Source organism: Petromyzon marinus, chromosome 3, assembly GCF_048934315.1.
Source record: "Petromyzon marinus isolate PM22_M1 ecotype Great Lakes invasive population chromosome 3, UKy_Petmar_22M1.pri1.0, whole genome shotgun sequence".
NCBI classification, from domain to species: Eukaryota; Metazoa; Chordata; class Hyperoartia; order Petromyzontiformes; family Petromyzontidae; genus Petromyzon; species Petromyzon marinus.
The window spans coordinates 23,095,448-23,111,827 of NC_133669.1; positions in this window are offsets into that span (position 1 = coordinate 23,095,448).

A 16,380-nucleotide genomic window follows, 5' to 3' on the forward strand; every position below is an offset into this window, starting at 1 on the left:
GCCATATTTTCTGTCCGTCTGCTACAGCAGAGGTGTAGGGAATTCCAACAAGACCTACATCTCTGCTTTATTGACCTGGTCAAGGCCTATGATACCATCAGTAGGCCTGGGCTCTGGGTTGTTCTTCGTGCTTTTGGAGTACCTGACCCTCTGCTCACGATCATTAAGGACCTTCATGATGGTGAGCGGGCCCGGGTAAAACTACGTGGCCGGGAGTCAAAGCCATTCCCTGTACACCTTGGGGTGCGACAGGGATGTCCTCTGGCTCCCACATTATTTAACATCTATTTTGACCACGTAGTTCGTGAAGCCTTCAATAGCTGTACCGGGGGACTCTCCATATGGTACAGATATAATGGGAGGCTGATCAAAGCCCAGGTGCGGTCAAGGGATGGCTCCCTATTGCTCAACCACGTTATGTATGCTGATGATTTGGTAATAGCTGCTCATTCAGAGGAGGAGTTGGAGACGCTGCTGCTGAGACTGGAGCGTGCCACTAAGAGGTGGGGCCTTGCCATCAGCCCCACCGAGGCTGGGCGCCCGCCTGGGTGTTTTGTGCTATCGGACACTCCGCCCCTTACGGCTCCCGGTCGGTGATGGGGCAGTTGTGGAGAGAGTGGAGAGTTTCCCATACCTGGGCAGTGTGCTTATGACTGGCTCCAGTTTAACAGCAGAGGTCTCACTCCGAATCAGTCGAGCGGCAATATCTTTTCATCGGTTGCGTAACGCTGTGTGGAAGCTACCTGGTCTGTCGCTCCGCACTAAGCTTCAGGTCTTCTCGGCCACGATCATTCCCTCCCTTCTCTGCGCTTGCGAAACATGGACCCCCCTACTGGAACATCTCCACCGGTTAGAAACATTTAGGCTGGCCTGCCTATGATCCATCCTGGGTTTAACCAGACTGGATTGTGTGAGGAGCTCACAAATCCTTGAAAGATCTGGGCAAGGTCCCATCGGTGAGCTCCTCCGGCGGGGAAGGCTGCGATGGCTGGGTCATGTAGCCCGCATGCCCAGCCACCGCATGCCGAAACAGCTTTTGTTCGGCCGGATTGAGGGGGCTAAGTGGGCGCGGCATGGGCTAGAGAAGAGATGGAGTGATGTGGTACAGGAGGACGTGGACCTGAGTGGACTTGCCGATGACTGATACCAGCGGTGTCAAGATCGGCCTCTGTGGAGGAGGCTCATGAAGGACGCTATTGGGCAGTTGGAGGCAGTCACCCTCCAACAACAACGGAGGGCGGAGGAGCGACGCTCACAACAACGAGCACAGCAGGGTGCCACAATAGGGGGCACAGGTGGTGCATCAGCCAGTCATCTCAGTCAGTCGACCCGTGGCACCTGGGTCTGCCCCGTGACCTCCTGCCAGCGGGCATTCAACACTTCACGTGGCCTCAGGGTGGACATAGCCTGGCACAAGCGTCGTGGTGACGTCACCGCCACTTAGTGGCGAATGGCGGTTGTTGTTGTGTGAGTGAGTAAGCACATGATTAGCGAGTCAGTGCATGGTGTGAGTGAGTCAGTGCATGATGTACGAGAAAGTCAGTGTCGGCTCCCTCTGCCCGCGCCGTCGCCCCCCCCCCAGCTCTGTCGCCCCCCCCCCTGGCTCCGTCCCCCCCCCCCAGCTCCGTCGCCACCCCCCCCGGCCCCGTCGGCCCCCCGTTAACGTCTACTGGGAAGCAGACTGTTTAGTATCATAAGGTTCATAGATAGTGTGATATAAATGGGGTGGCCTGTCGGTTTCGAACCGCAAATCTCAATGGCAAGCCGTGAATGTGCTACCCCTGGGCCATGTCACCGCCCCATGTGTGTATTTCGGCGTGCAATCTTAGTTTTACACCTATTTAAAAGTACGGACAATTACATCAATCACTTGCATCCCACAGTCAATCCACTGCTGGATGAAGACCTCCACATGCCATGCCACCCATGTTGGTTGTTTGACCATTCTCATGTTCAGTGCAGATGCGTGAAGGGTGGGGGGGGTCTGAGACCGGATCGGGTCCTCACTGATGCTAGCCATGCACAGCAATGGACACTCAGGTCGCCGTGTTGCCAGCACAACCACGGCACCACCCATCCGCCCACACGTTATATATTTTAGAACATTATCATAAATATCATCAGCAATTCTCACTACACTCCTCACTGAAGGCCTCCCATTGTTAGCCCCCATTGCATCTGGTCGTGCAGAGCCATAATCCATCTTACTTCTACGTGTGCCCTGATTTCATTGCTTCATTTCCCCTCTAGTCATCTCCTCCTGTGTATTCCTTCTCTCGGCTGCCATTCTGTCACTTGCTTTCCCCCATCATTTGTCATCTCAACAAGCACACAGTGCTCCCTGCAAAGGCTACTTGCGTTTCCTAATAGTGAGTGTGATGCGTTGGATTTGTGGATGTGTTCTCGCCCATTCTCGCGTTTCTACTCACGAGTGTGCACACAGACCAAAAAAAACACACATTCATGCATTCAAGCTTCCCACCTCCGACAGTGTCCTCAATCGATAGAGAGATATTTCAGATTAAAACTTTAATTATCGACAGCAGATATACAAAATGAAAAGAAATTCCTCAGATCAAACGTTGACTGTCATTCCTCTGAAATTACTTTTTTTTTAAATGTACACACGTACGCACACAGTAAACGTGACAACGTCGGCTCAACGTTCGACGTTTACATAGCATACAGGCTGTTCACGAACTGTGTGCAACGTGTGCTACAATAAGCCAACAACAAACGGTGGCCTAAACAGAAGAGCTGGGACGCATATGAGCCCTATAAATTGCAGACTCTTCCATGGGGTAGTGGAGGGAAATCAACCTCACTCCACTAATTCACGCAGAGACCCTCGCTGGCTTTATGTGCAATAAATGGGGCTAAGCATGCTGACTCTGCACCCCCATCGCGTGCCATATATTTGTGTATACACAGAGCTCTCCCTTGCAGATAACGGGCACATGATTAGATTTCTGTCTGCTTGAGATAAGGCAGTGTGAGGGTAAAAAAAGTCGCTGGAGGTTATTGTCAATCGTTGGCGCGCCCGTATACGCCCCATACGGGAACCCTAACAAGTACGTGTGCATGCATAGATTACCACCAAAGCGACAACAATAATTACAATGCCAGTCAGTTGTGTGTGTGTTCGTGCATGCGTGTGGTCGCAGGCGAAAGGAAACCAAAATGAGAGGACGTAAAATCACGAATTTTTACCAAACAGCAGACAAGCCCTTTGCATCAACAACAGTATTTGTTTAGAACAGTGGTTCGATATGGGACATGAAAGAAACGTTAATGCGTTTTATTGAGGCATTTTAAGAGTTCATGTAATGGTGCAATCTCCTCGGCGATAAACATCGCTTATTAAGGGGCACAAAAGGTGCACACAATTCTGCTTGGAAGAATCAATTATTTACAATGTATGCAAATCATGGGATTATGTTAAGTTCATGATAATTGTGTGAACGTTGCTCTAAAACGAGACAGAAACAAGCAAGGAACAACCCACTAAACATGCCAATGCTTGGGTCAACGTTGACAAGTGGTTGCCAGTGTCTAGCTATCGTTGGCCCAACATTCCATGTTTGCTGGGAATACAAATGGGTGGGTAAGAAACGAGACAAATATAGATTCCCGAATAAAAATTGTGACTGAATTGCTCGGGAGATAAATAATTCCATGCCAATCACTTACATCATCCCATATTTACGTTCGTCTGTATGAATCAACACTGCCGCGTCTGAGCTTAAATTTTAACTTTTATTCATCATATACAGTGATACTATTGATGACTACATATTGGTGCATTATGAACGCCTCTACAGATTTGTATCCTTATCTTTACTCTATGTATATGTTAATGTTTCAAATCCAGCGTACAATGCAGTATTTTAAAATACAAATGTGCCATGTCAGTGGGAGTTTGTTGAACCATACTTCACCACGATCAGTCGTGCACCTTTGTGAATGAAGGGCGGAGCAGTGCAGGTATCACCGGCCATGAGTCGTGGCAGTGAATCAACTCACACCATCTGGTACAGTCTGCAGACCACTGCACCACAACTCCATGCTTATATGTATTCAGCACTGAATGATCTGTTCAAATGCGATCTTTAAAGATAATAACAATACAAAAATAAGAAAAGGTACACAGGAAAAATGTATATAAATACGAAACACATCGCCTTTCCTGAGGTCGGGCAACAGCCATGCAAAAATAACTCAATAAACCCGGTAAGCCAGATATTAAAAAGGAAAGAACATATTAATGTCACAAGCTCATTTCATTCCACTCGACCCGCTTGCTGATCCTGGTTGACCCCGCTCGTATTGCGGTGTCACGGAGGGCAAACAATAGTGCGGCATAACGCTTTAAATTCTCATTACACCTGTGCTATCATGTAAAGCTGGCGCAGGAAACACATTGAACGACGCTGCGTGCGCGTGTGCGTGACATATTTACCCTCGCAGCATCGCTAAGAGACAACCTACTACGTGCGTGCGCTCGCGAGCCCTTCTTAGGATTCCGTGCATTAATTTGACAGTGATTTCCTCTGCTGTAGAACATCTCCGCGCGCACGATGCCCAGGGGACAACCCCCCCACCCCCCGAGACAAAGATCCCCCGTGTAGCCTTAATAGACTGTTGGGGCAAGTGCTGTTAGCGAGCAGCGCCTATGAACGGCAGACGAGGGGCCAGCACCACGCCTGGCCGCCTTTGTTTCCCCAGTGGCGATGTTTACACACCGCACCAGGTACTCATTTGAGGCCGAGTCGACCTATGGGAGGCCCAGGATCGGTTTGGATTATCGTCACTTGGTGTTGGTGGCCTTGAACGAGAATCGAACTCGGCTCGCCGGGTTCGTATCGCAGCGCGGTAACCGCTGCACCACCGCTCCTCCCCTCACCACCACTGCCACACACACAAAGATGGCTCTTGACACGGGCTATGATGGCCATGCTTGATGACAACACGCTGCAACTCTATCCCTCGGTTTAAGGCACGAAACAGGAGGACTTCTCCACAAATCTGTCCGTCGCCTGATGAAGCTAGTGGCAATTACTGGCGAAACGTCGAACTAAGATTGTAAATGTTCTGGCTTAGCTCTCCACAACACCTGTGTGCTGTACTAGTAACGAATTGGCCACGTTCTGTTTACGTGACAAACCTTACTAGTTGGCTGTGTCGGGTGGTGGCCCGTTTAACGACACATATATATGTTTACGCGATCTAACCAAAAAAAACCTTTTTGTATTATGGATTATATTGGTCGCGAAAGCCTACGTGTTAAACTGACGGTGCACCTGTCAGATGCATACCTGTCAACCCATGTGGTTTACACGTATTCTTGTGCAGGGAAATTGAGTTTTTAGGTCCATACGGCGTATCGCTGATTCAATGCCGAAAAAAAAAAGATCTATTTGCTTCTGTTTATCCCTTGTGATGGGACATTGTAGGATGAACGTTAAAATATACAAGGGAACGGGGTGACCAATAAGGTCTGAATTGGCCTGTATTAAAAGTAGACACTGATAAGGGGTTGACGGGTATGCAAATGTAACTGCTGGATAGTACTATCTGCAACATTGTGGGGCATTTTTTTTGCTGTTTATGCACTAACCTTTATTCACTTGACCAGCAGGCATTGCACAAATTAGATTTGGATTAAAATCGCAATGTATAAACCAATGAAAATAAATTTAGCAATAAAATACAGAATAATGATAAGATTGTATACAGCCCTTAGTCAATCCACTGAAGGCCCTCTGTAGCTCAGGCGGTTTTGGTCATTGAGGGGTTTTGACCATACTTCACATTCGTGTGCACCGATGAAATTAGCACTACCAGACTCCCCTTGCAGTGGTAAACGCCGGCCGGAGTTGTCAAAAATATGAACGTTGCTCTACCCGTTTGGGACAGGGACCAAACACAGGCTTCAGACGCCTCCGGCCAGCGTTTCCTCACCGCAGAGGCGTCTTGCAGGTCTATTTTAATCATAGATTTCTCCGCCACGTCTTAAAGTGTTTTCTCATGGTTTGCACTGGTTGGTGACAGGGAGGCCCATGCCTGGCTCAGATAGCACTGGCCACTCATTATAATTAGCCTAGGCTGAGAATTTAACTTGGGTCTCGGATCTCTAGGTTGAGACTTAGCAAGGATATATATGGCAGAAAAATTGCTTGATTAGTCTACGGCATATGTGTAGTGCCGTAAAAGGGGTCACAGTGGCGTTCGCGCCAACTGCTGTCAACGAGAGTGGAATTGCACGTCGGGAGTCTGTCTCTGCCACCAGAAGAGTGTTGACATGGAAGCGGGCCATCAGGGGCATAGTTATGGTGAGAGTTGATGAAAGAGCAAGTGAGGACGTGACACTCTGTGTGACCCTGAGAGGGCACGTGACCCGGTCAGGGTGGCGAGGGAGCCCGAAAGGGGGCTCGGGGGACGCGTGATGAGAGCCTAGAAGCTTCTGGAGAGATCCAGAAGGAGGCGTGGCCGAGGGCGGGGCAAGGCCACGCTCAGCGGCATAAAGCCGGGGTCCTTGAGAGCGACCGAGGCTCTCTGGGGGAAGTCGTCGTGTCCTACGGTCGTTGGTCCTCGCTCTTCGGTCTTCGCTCTGGGTCGTCGGTCGTATACTAGGATGGGATGGTCGGCAGTACGTTACTGACCGACCTTGTTATGTAGTCGCCCTGTTGGGGTCTCGTTACTTGTCAAATGTTCCAGAGCGGTCCCTGTTGGGCTGAGTAAATAAACGTGTCGCATCCCAGTTCAAGTGTGTGCCTCCATGAAGAACACTACACATATATATAAGAGACAACAGTATGAAACTTTAAGAGCGTTTAAAATAAAATACCACGCTGGGTTTGTTTATTCTATGGAGAGGAGAGTAGGCCCGATGTAAAATGTAAATACTTAAACTCCGGATTCAATGCACACACAGTTCCTGGCGACACGACTCGTTACATGCCACCACCACCCGACACAGCCAATAATTAGTAAGGTTTGTCACGTATACTTGTATTATGAATAATATTGGTCGCGAAAGCCTACGTGTTAAGCTCGTTAAACGCCCTCACACCTCGGATACGACCTCGGCCCCTGGCCAACAAAATGCTCCAATATTCCAGGAATGGGCACAGATTATTCTGAATAAAATGCTTCACTGACTGTGATTACTCAGTGTATGAGAGAAAGTCCAGCTTAACCTGCATGATTAATTCCATAAAACGTGAATGCAAAATGGATGGAACTTACCCTTTATTAAACGCGAAAGCTGCTCCTCTGATACACATAATGCATGTTTGTCCCATCGCTGTTGTGATGCGTTGATTCCAGAAGCAAGATTTTTTTAGGACTAAATTATTTGGTGATGCTGCTACGTTGTTCAGTGGTGTACAAGCGCAATGGATAACGAACTTAGCACGGTTGGCTACGTACGGTGCAAACGAATTTCAACTTAATACATGCATAATAGAGGTTTTTTTGGGTTAGATCACGTAAATATAGAAATGTGTCGTTAAACCCGCCACCACCCGACACAGCCAACTAGTAAGGGTTGTCACGTAAACAGAACGTGGCCAATTCGTCACTAGTACGGCACACCGGTGTGTTGGAGAGCCAAGCCATAACATTAACAATCTGAGTACGACGTTTCGCCAGTAATTACAACTAGCTTCATCAGGCGACAGCCAGATTTGTAGAGAAGTCCACCTGTTTCGCTCCTTATATAGAGGCGTAGATGTGGTGGCCACGCTTCTGCGCTCTTGCGCAAGGTGGGGGGGGGGGGGGAATGAGTCAACGTACATTATGCATGCGCATTATGCGAGCCCATTGATCTTGTCCTTCCTGTCCATTGTGTTGATTAAAATAGCCGTACCAACGGCAATCCCTATTGAAGTATGGTGGCCCTGTATAGGCAGCCTTTAAATAATGTGTTATTTGTCTCTCCAACACACCGGTGTGCTGTACTAGTGGCGAGTTGGCATGTTCTGTTTACGTGACAAACCTTACTAGTTGGCTGTGTCGGGTGGTGGCGGATTCAACGACCCATTTATATATTTATGCGATCTAACCCCAAAAAAAACTCTTTTTGGATGATATTGGTCGCGAAAGCCTACGTGTAAAACATACATACAACAACGCTGCATTAAATTAATAAATATAATTGGTGACGTTTCGGGCAATGGTCCTTCAAAAAAAGCTCAACATAGAGACCAAAGAGACAGTTAACAAGAGCATTATCAATTATATCTCTGACCTGTATTTGTGCTATGGAGGTCCATTGCCCGAAACATCGGCGATTATATAATTACACGTATTATTTTAAGGCAGTTTTGTTGACAAGTGCGTTGAGAATTTTCGTTTTGTCGGCCGTATTGTAACTGCAACTCTTTGAGGGCTTCTCTCACTTCACATCCTCGTCACTTTGCCGACTCCCATCAGTGTTTAAACTTCTTGTGACACTCAAACTCTTACGATGGAGAGAGAGAGAGAGAGATTGAGACAGACATCACTGAACCGTACCGGTAACCCTCCTGTAACCTTCAGTTGCCTCAACATTTCTCTTCATCAGCCACTCACTTCTTTACGAACTAACTACAGCTATCTTTATTTCACCAGGTAAGGTCCACTGAGCTATGGGACCGTCCATAAATGACGTCACGCAGCTGGGGGGGGGGTCAGACATTTGTGACGATGTGTGACGATGGGGGGGGGGGGGGGTTGAGAAATGTGACGTCACATCAAAATGCGCAACTTTAAATAAATATAGACAACACGTTGTACTTATTCAAATAGACTTTTTTAAAATAAATGTTTTCTCCTACAACATCAGAGTGCAGCGCCACATTGAATACGCACTAAAATGACAATAGTTTAAAGAGATGTGAAGCATTTTTTAAGCATGTTTTATATATTTTGGGGGGGGGGGGGGGGGGGGCAGAGCTTTGTGACGTCATTTTTGACTTTTTTGTGACGCCGTGTGACTAAGGGGGTGGGGGGTCAAAAATCGTTCAAAATCGCGTGACGTCATTTATGGACGGCTCCTATATACTGTAGCTATTTTTCAGAAGCGACCAGGCCACGAATGATAGAAAGTTCAACGAAGCGGCCTTATCGTGTGTAAATGTATCGCAGCCGAATGCTTGTGTCGTGTTCACCACGACACACATCATCACCTCGCCTCTTGGAGATGCCCGGACTGCATTGTGCAGCTGTGACGTGACATCACGCAGGGGTTTCCAAGATAGAATACGACGTTTCGATTGCAACACAAGCGACCATCATCAGGTACAAATGAATGAGAAATCAAACAGAGTAAACTTGGTAATGCAATGCAATACGACACAGAGAGTCGGCCAACAAAACAGTCAACACCCCAGCTGGTTGATTACGTTCTTCCAAAGATTGCTAAATTTGAAAGAGAGAGAAAACATAGACACGGAGACACGCAAACACAGAGAGAGACGTCGTATTCTATTATTATTATTTTATTTATTTCTACGTGACTTTACCGAAAGAACCAATGAGTAATTCTTGCAGTCACGAAAGCTTCGAATCTAGTTTAGTTTCCAAGATGTTATCATTGCCAAACTTTTTGGCGATATTTTTTTTATGAACTAGAAATTGAAGCGCATGTTATCCGGAAACAAGTCTAATAATTATTAGATGTAATAGCTGGGGGAATGTGCTTACCTGGAATTGCATGGTGATAGTGACTGAGGTTTCTTGTTTTATTCTGTTCTCTGGAGTATAACCGCTACGGTGGCGAGATGTTATCTCCCTTGCCTGGTATGCGGGAGGTTGTGGGTTCGATCCCAACCCTGACGCCGGTTTTTCCCTCCACATTTAGAATCAACGTGAGTTTAGTTTATGGCTGCTATAAATTTCCACATGATAAGCCACTTCGTTGAGCTATCGTTTGTGGCCATATCACATCTTATGAAGAGCTATATAGCTCAGTCGGCCTTACCTGGTGAAAGAAAAAAATTGTGAGCTTAAATAGGTTGCCACATGCAGAAGAAACTGGTCTCTCTTTCTGGCACTTGAGAATCTTTGGATTTCTCATAAGACGATCTAGAAAGTCAAGCGCGTCTACAAAAAAGATGTGTTCCCGGTGTTAAAAAGGTGATTCAAATCTGGTCTCACACAAAACCATCGAGTTTTAAGGTGCACTCCCAACTTTTGCTTTAAATCACGAGGTGAAAAAGTGTCTTATAATCTAGAGAATATGGCGGTGACACTCCAGTATCCTGAGGCATAGCCCACACAATGTGTATGAAATTTAATTCTCAATTTAAAACGTTCTATTTTTCAATCACCGAGAATGCATATAAACTACACTTGTGATTTTAATGAGCTTAATCTTTAAGAGTGAAGTAATGCTGCTGGTACTCTGACATTATTGCACTGCATAGCTTTATCTCGATATCCTTATCTTTCTTAGTTTTTTTTAGATGTCATGTCAGAATCTTACAGAATTATGTCGAGTTAAATTTTTACATTACAGAACGTGGCGATTTTTTGGGCATATCAATTCAGGTGGAAATCAAAAAGGTTGGACGTTTTTTTGCGTCTGCTTTCGGAGACATACCGCCAATGGAAATTGCTACATGAGCATTCTAATTCCACATAAAACTAGTGGATGATTTGAATGTAAAACATTTTTGAAATCTATAATTTACATGCTAAGATGAAGGTGTAATTGTAATATCATTTGTTTGTATCTTTGATAGACTTTTTGTGTGTTAAAATGTGAGCACATTTTATGAAAGTACTGTACCGTATATATCATTCTAGTTACATTGTCTTAATGTCTGTGCTTATCAATGGACGATTCAAATTTGAATATTTTTCCATCTCCAAAGCTTACTTTTTGTAGGCATTGGATGAGATACTGGAAATTGGGGACTATCTGAAAATAATATCCATAACATTCATATATCTTCGGCTCAGCTTTGAATGCATCGTCTGTAGCGATTCTTGAAATAAAAGAAGTGATATTTGTTATGTATCTTGGCTCTGACAATAAACGCATCTGAGAAGAGCCGTCCATTAGGCGAATAAGCAAAACAAAAATGGATATAAACCATAACTTGGCATGTACAACAGGGTTTCACAGCCATACGGCCAATGGCAGTCGGAAAACAACTTTCCTCTCGTTTAAATAATATGACAAATATCTCATGATATGAAAAAAGAAAATAATTATTTGCGTTCGTCCCTGCATATTTGCACATTAACAGCTCAACGAATGTTACCCAACTCTTGGTGAATTACGAATCATAATTTGCTCAATATTAACTCCTCCCTCGATGTTTCAATAAAGGGAACTGAAACCCCCAGGCATTAAATATCATATTCGCCCCAAAGCATATGTTTTAATTTCATATCGTTAATGAGACAAACCAAATGAACCATAACTATCATTATATCGCAATTGCGAGCACTGTGCGGGGATTACAAATTAGATGAATCTGTAAATGTTCACTTACAAGCCTGCCTTAAGTGTCCACCATGCCTCAAAGTGCGGTGGCACAATGTGAATTAAACTCATCCGCACAAAAAAGGAAGTCATTTGATTACTCGGGCATATATATATACGTGATCATTTATCTGCATTTGCCCCCCAAAAGGCCCACTATATATACTTGCTCAAGATCTTTTGTGCCAAAGCCACCCTTCTCTTTAATTGCCCCATCCATAACGCGCAAGAGCATTGTCTCTCATGGCATCGACTGCTGTGAACGATGTGGCGACTCTAGGGCAGTTTTTTTGTAAGTCTGGCAACAACAAAAAAATAACCGAGCCCATTTACAACAACAAACAACCGATCCCAAATACATCAACAAACAACCGATCCCAAATACAACAACAAAACAACCGATCCCAAATACAACAACAAAACAACCGAGCCCATATACAACAACAACAATAAACAACAAAACCGAGCCCATATACAACAACAAACAACCTAGCTCATATACAACAACAATAACTCTCAACGACGATCAAGTCCGTGCATAACAAACAAAAGAAATGCGGTAACGTTAAACAAATGTTTTTTAAATGTGTGCACTCAGTGCGACATTTTAGAACTTTTTTTTAATTATTCATTAACTCTATACCTCGTCTCATTGGGAGATAAAAATGACGACCATATGTTGACACGTGCCGCTGAATGTCTGTTGAGGCAATAGCTGCTTTTTTTTTCTTCTTCAGATGTTAAATGTTAACTGTCAAAATGTTTTTCAGTACCTTTTCACCGTAGAAATGTTTTCTGATCCTTATCCTTTTGAGTTTGTGATTCGTGATGCAGCCTCGTGCCTTGATGAAAGGTCGCGTTATATATTTAGACTCGAACCATTCTTTGCTCACCTGATCTCATAACAACGTGGCACGGCAACTGCATGGCACAATTCATGGAAAAGGTCTCGAAAATCCACGACAGCAAATATCTCCATGTCCCGTCACGAAATTTGGTGATTGAGTGTAGCAGGTTTCTCTTCCGGATGTATGAAATGTTGCTATGCGTCGATATCGGAAACGAGTCATCTTTATTTTTGGTTCTTTCGGTAAAGTCACGTAGAAGGGAAACAATAAAATAATAAAATATAAAACAATAAAAATATCACTACGTTTCGACTGCAACACAAGCAATCATCATCAGGTGTGAAAACTTCGGCAAGAAAATTAGGAAAAAGTGGCGGTTTCTATTTTAACGTTAGCACCACGGAGAGCGATTTGGCAGTTATTCAGATGGACGAGTCCATCTATGTTCGGAAAAGAGGAGGGAGGAGACGAAAATAATGGATGTGGTCTGAAAGCCACCGTAAGCATGAACAATCAATTAAGACCCGAAATGGTTTATCAAATCCTTCTAATAATTGCTAAGCCAGAATCCATCTTCTCGGTTTAAATTGTCTCTGTTTGTATATGTGGATAGCCTCAAGAACGAATCTTTCATGGTAGCCAGATGGCTTGCAAAGAACCTCTGTCTTGGAGAAGTCAATGTCATGTGAGACTACTGAATTATAACAGTGATCTGCCACGGCCGAGGTGTTGTTCCTACCGTGTTTTAGGTCTGCTTTGTGTTCATGAATGCTGTCCGAGACATGTCGTTTGGTTTCTCCAATTTAACTACTACCACAGAGGCAACTTAGTTTGTAGACGCCAGGGTACTGTAAGTCCGGAATCACATCTTTTACAGACGGAACCAGATCACGGATTTTATGTAATGTGTTGAATCGGACCTGGATCTAGTGTTTATTCAAGATTTTGGAGATTTTTTGTGATCCCCGCAATGTAGGGTAAAGTGATGGTTTTGAAAGGCTCCTCAAGAGGGTCCTTCTTCATGGTTGGAGTGATAGCTTTGTGGATTGTGTCGGAGTAACCATTAGCCTTAAGAGTTTGGTGTACGTGCTTGAGTTCACTGGCTATGTGTTCCTGGTCGGATATGCATTGGGTTCTATGGTGCAGAGTCTTGATGAGAGAATTCTTCTGGGATGGATGGTGGTGGGAATCCGGATTCAGGTAAGCATCCGTATGAGTAGCTTTCCTGGAGACAGAGTGGCTCATTGAATCATCAGGTCTCTGTTTTATTAGGACATCCAAAAAAGGTAGCTTGCCATCTTTTTCGACTTCCATGGTAAATCTGATGGCTGGGTGTATGGAATTGATGTGGTCGAGGAATTGGTCTAGAGCAGGCCGGCAATGTGGACAGATGACAAAAGTGTCATCCACGTACCTCTTCCATAAGGTTGGGCGCAGAGTGGCAGTCAGGATTGCGTCAGTCTCAAATTTCTCCATGAAAATGTTGGCTACAACCGGAGATAGGGGGGAGCCCATTGGGGTGCCCTCAGTTTGTTTGTAGAAAGTTCCATTCCAAGTGAAATATGTATTGGTTAAGCAGTGTCTCACCAGGGGGGGTACCTCAGTTTTTAGTCCTTGATTAACCAAGTCTTCAATGACTGCGATGACCGAATTCGCGAGCACAAATCAGATTTGAAACACGGCAAAAACGAATTATTCTGCCGTAGCTGATCATTGTTACAACGCTGTGGGTGATTACGATATAATTTTCTCCGATACCAAGGTTCTTTGCAAACCCACGGGTTTTTATCAGAGATTTGTTCACGAGGCAATTCAGATCTACAAACACAGACACAATTACAACCGAGAAGATGGTTTCAAATTAAGCAACCATTGGAAAGATGTTCTAAATCGAACCAAACATTAAACTAATTTTCAATGGTACAGTATATTTTTCAAGTAGTGGTACCCCAAACTTTTGCAGCTCTTAAATTCCCTTTTCACACCATCAATAGATAAACTCCCCCCCCCCACGCCAACCGGCATGTGCACCCGCATGTACACCACCTCTATGCTAAGTCGGCCAATCAAATGCTAATTTTTTATGCTAATTCCTTTGTCAAGGCACCTTGTTTCCTCGCACACAGCTTAAAGGTCTGAGCGTGGCTGTGTTTCACTGCAGCGTTGTCCTCGAGACAGCCTGATCCCTTCACCTGATGAAGGCCGCTTGTGTTGTGGCCGAAACGTCGTGATTTTTGTTGTTTGATTTTTTACCTACGTGAATTTACCGAATAGAACCAAAGAGTATTATTGCGATGGTGTCAGGTACAGGAACTTTGGTGAATAAGGATACTACATCCAAACTGACAAGCAGGTCGTCTGGGGACAGGGAAATACCCGTGATTGTCGATACCAGGTGAGTAGAATTTTGTACTGCAGAGATGGTTTTTCCAGTGAAAAGCCGCAGGATTTCAGATAGAAAACGAGCCAGTTTGTAGGTGGGGGAGTTGATAGTAGAGACGATGGGACGAACGGGCGTATCTACTCGATGTATTTTTGGTAAGCCGTATAATCTTAGTGGCCTGGCAGCACAAGGTTTCAACGAGACCTGTTTGGTTGATCAATTAATGCGGTTGAATCAGAAATGATTTTGTTGGTTTGTATGACGAGGCTGTTGGTGGGATCTCTTTTTTTGTATAGCTGCCATTGTTGAGTAATTCTTGAATGTTGTTGTTATATTCTATTTATCCATGATGATAGTGGCATTGCCCTTGTCGGCTGAGAGGATGACAATGTCATCCCTCTTTTTTAATTTATATAATTCAAAACGCTCATCTTTGCTGAGGTTGCTAGCTGGCATCTTAGCGTTTTTGAAGGTTGCAGCGACTTCAGATCTTGCTACATCTGCAGAGATGTGACCCAAGCCCTTGAGAGCCACGTCTACTTGGGCAATAATATCATTAACTGGTATGTATATTCTTGGTTCTTTCGGTAAAGTCACGTAGAAGGGAAACAATAAAATAATAAAAATATAAAAAAATAAAATTCTCACGACGTTTCGACTGCAACACAAGCAGTCGTGACTTTACCGAAAGAACCAAGAATATGAATCCCTGCAGTCACGAAAGCTTTAAATCAAAATTTAACTGGTATGTGTGTAGGTGTGACTGCAAAGTTTAGCCCTTTAGCTAAAACAGATTTCAGACCATCGGAAATATAACTGTGACTGCGATTAATTACGACTTTGTTAACGTCTAGCTTTTTGGTGTGTGGGCCCGGTCTTTTGTTGGAGAGGAGGTTAAATTTGGAAATCAGGTTGTCCTTACATTTGGTCGACATAGTGGCAGCTGAAGAAGCAATCATATTGTCTACATTTCCCAATCCGATGTGGACATTGTTGCCGTCAATGATAAGTGTGATTTGTAGAGTGTCTTGTCTAACTGATCTAGTTCGGTGCGTTTAAGTCTGATTTTCTCTGAGTTAAGTATAATTTACTTAACGTCGTATATTCTCGGTCATGTTTCGTGGGAAATTTTATCCTTTGCAGATTGCCAAATTATTTGCTGATACTGGTGGTGGCACATGAGCACAAAATTATAAAAAAGAACACTATCGTCAATAGCGCTGCCTTAACACAAAAAAAATATACATAATTGATGTTTTTTTCAGGCAATGGCCCTTTTTCTCACGAAAACAAAATCTAAGAGTGAATGCAAATGTTCTTGGTCGATTATATCTTACATTTATTTCGTGCGGGTAAGAGGCATTAGGCCAATGGTGCAGATTATCACAGAGCAAAACAGCTTCATAGAGTAGGTTCTATAGCCAAAACTCTCCACGTAAAAGTTATTGTGTTGAATATAATTACATGCTGGGGTGTTGAGGCCCTATGAATTACAATAAAATATACAATATGTAAACATTTGAACACCACTCATGTGTGATATTGGAACATTTTTTCAGAGATATTATTATACGTGCATGGTAAGTTACAGCATTATTTCAAATTAAGAGCTTAAATAAATATTTTATTTAGGTATTGTGTGGCAATTCTGACCACGCGTTTCGGTAGAATTT